General features: G+C 44.3%; 1 long non-coding RNA gene across 1 annotated transcript in view; it reads right to left on the bottom strand.

Annotated features, from left to right (window-relative positions):
• Positions 1–1,292: 1,292 nt before the first annotated feature.
• The window catches only part of LOC146598611 (uncharacterized), a 24,338-nt gene continuing 22,764 nt past the window's right edge, over positions 1,293–2,866 (bottom strand). The window contains exon 3 of the long non-coding RNA XR_014895236.1: positions 1,293–1,776. This is a non-coding gene — a long non-coding RNA (uncharacterized LOC146598611). The remainder of the gene's footprint in view (positions 1,777–2,866) is intronic.

Below are 2,866 nucleotides of genomic sequence, written 5' to 3'. Positions count from 1 at the left end.
CAGCTGGGGAACTAGTGGACTGGTCCTGGCCCAGGAGGTCTACAGAGGAGATAATGGGGGCAAAGCATGGTCATGGGACATAACTGCTGGCCTACAGATTTGAAGGTGTGGATGTAGCCACAGCAGAAGGTTCAGGCCTGTTCCAACAGTCTTTCCTCTTCTGGAAGTCACATATGTTGCTCCCTTTCCCTTGCAGAAGGAAAGGGAAGAGTTTTCCAACCACAGGCTCTTCTCCAAGAGTGAAACAAAGTGGGAGAGGGCAGCTATTGAAAGGGTTTTTTACCCTGAGCATTAAAAAGCTGCTGATGGTGCATATGCTGGTGGTGGGGTAAGACACAGCACATGGTATCCCACATTCATCCCACGACACTTCTTACTCAGCTTTTGGCTGAGAGCTTCACAGCTGGTCCCAAACATACTGTTCTGTTTCTCCATATTGAGGGAAAAAGGTCTTGAATTTGGAAGGCTTGGAGGAAATGAGAAGTGACATCCAAATTCCTCATTGCCTGCAAGATGTGTGTACACCATAGGAGGAAACAAGCCAAAAAATAAAACAGAATTTAAAAGCTTCACTTGTGAGAAATTACACTGAGAGTGAAAAGCCTCCCATCATTTTTGCTAGCAATCTGCTGTAGAAGGCTTGTGGTCTTGTCTCCACATTACTGTGGGAACAGCTCCATGTCATGGCTCTGTAAAAGGCCGGGAAGGTCCCTGGAGGCATATGAGAGCATTTATAAAATATCTGCCATTAGTTATCTGGCTTCAGAATAGTGTGACTTTGAGGCAGTTTTTTGAGGCCCTAATCTTGCTGCAGAGCAAATCTTTGTGCATTTTCTTGGCTATAGCATCAGGAGACACAAGACTAACTCCCTGAACCCAACATGTGCATGAAGCTCCCTGGGCTAGGGACAGGCTGAAGCTATCCCAACGTAACCACCAGCCTCTGTCTGACCTGCCAGGTCACATATAAACATACATCTAAAATACCTAAAATATTGTGTAGAGAAGGGCCAGGTGTGCCCCTAGCACATGTCAGCTCCACAGCACACAAGCCATTTGGTGTATCCCTTGGACAAACACAGTCCCTTCCTTCACAGGGCAGAAAGTGCTTGGGAGAGCCAGAGCTTTCAGCAGCATCCTTCCCAGGATGCTTTTAAGAAGGCATAAAGCCTTCTATGAAAGTCCTCTGAAGCCTTTAAAACAAACTGGAAAAAACAGATGGTCAAGTTTTGATAGGATTTCTATTATTAAGGAATAAAATCTATTCATAAAGTAATGCTGGAAAAATACAATTTCTGAGAACTTTGCACAAAGTGCAAACTTAAGGCAGTTAAAGCAGAAATGTTTCCTTCTTATCAGGCACGGGAAGAGAAAACCAAGCATTTAAAAAGCAAGTTCTGGAAAGGATCATGCAATGCGCAGGATGCATGGAGCTCCAAACACAATTTGTGCAAAGGGATACAGAAACAACCTGAAGCTGACGAAAAGACTTCCAGACTCTTGTGGATCTCTGCTGGTACATGGTGAAGGGGCTTTTACTTGGCAGTCATACATCTGCTCTCTAGCTGCTTCAAAGCTGTTTCACACCCACATACAGATAGAAGAAAAGTTCTCAAAACTGCCAGAAGAGGGATTTTCTAAACACACAAACCTGAGAGATTTCCTAGAACTCTTCAGCATCCAGAAAAACATGTATTTTCATGGCCTTCCTGTAGCAACAGCACTCCTTCAGCTCTTGCAGAGGTGACCGCAGGTTGGTTCTCAGTCAGCAAAACTCTAGTGGGAAAGGTCAGAAAAAGGAAAGGAAAAAAAAAAAAAGATGCACTCAGACCAGAAATTGCATTCATGATGAAAGCAGCACCCAAAGTCTGAGAAATATGGGCTTCCCCCCAACCACTGCAATTTCCTGTTGGTCTGACAGTGTAAATAGAAGCATCAAGAAGCAGTATCCAGYGGAGCGACAAGTTTTCTGCTTTGCTTTACTGTAGTTATTTAGATGAGGGGGAGAGTGGCAGTTCCCAACAGAAACCTCACAAAAGGGCAGCAGAGCGTAGCAGGGCTCTTGCCAGAACTACCCACCTCGTGGACCATCAGAGGGGGAGCAGCCCCTTCGCCAGGTGTGAGCCCTCCTTGCATTGCCTGTAATAACTAATACAGACATGCATTCAATGTGCCTCCAAGCCAGCATATTAAAAAAAGAATAGTGAAAAAGATTTTAAGTGTGGTTTATTAGTAATAAGGCTTTCCCCATGTTGGTTCCATCCAACAACCTCTGCTCATACAAATTTCAAAGAGGGTTTTACCCCAATGACAGCAAAAGGCTCTCTTTTATATGTTTTTTTAAAGCCTRTGCAATCAAAAAGCTCTTTGAAGCTCCAGGAGCCCGGGACATTGTCTGGAAACATCTGCTTCTATTTTTCTGCTGTACTTTTCCTTGATAGGAAATGAAACCAATCAAATTCTTGTTAGGGAGGAGAGGAAGGGCAGTCTTGTGCTGAAAATCCCCTGTACCAGGCTGAGACGCATGGCCTTGCTCCTCCTGAGGCACCTGTGAAAACCAGATTTCCAGAAGCAGTCCCTCTTGCAGGACTTGGTACTGACCAGGCWGCTGCTGCCAGGGATCCCGAAGCGCAGAGCACCTCTGCTTGCACTGCCTCCAGGTTAGCAAGCAAGTTAGAGAGAACATCTGTAGATCTGTCATTTAAAAGCATCCTATGGGAAGAAGGCMATTTTTTCAGTGTAAAAGCAAAAGCTCAAAGAAATATTACAAACTGCGAGCATTATTTAGTACTTCTTTCACAGCAAGTCTGAGCCATCTTATCTATTGCATTACAAAGAAATTACATCAGATTTCAAAAAAAAAAAA

The sequence above is a fragment of the Rhea americana genome, unplaced genomic scaffold (assembly GCF_003343005.1).
Source record: "Rhea americana isolate MKP2758 unplaced genomic scaffold, rheAme1 scaffold_16, whole genome shotgun sequence".
Classification (NCBI taxonomy): Eukaryota; Metazoa; Chordata; class Aves; order Rheiformes; family Rheidae; genus Rhea; species Rhea americana.
This window is presented reverse-complemented; position numbering and strand designations above follow the sequence as displayed.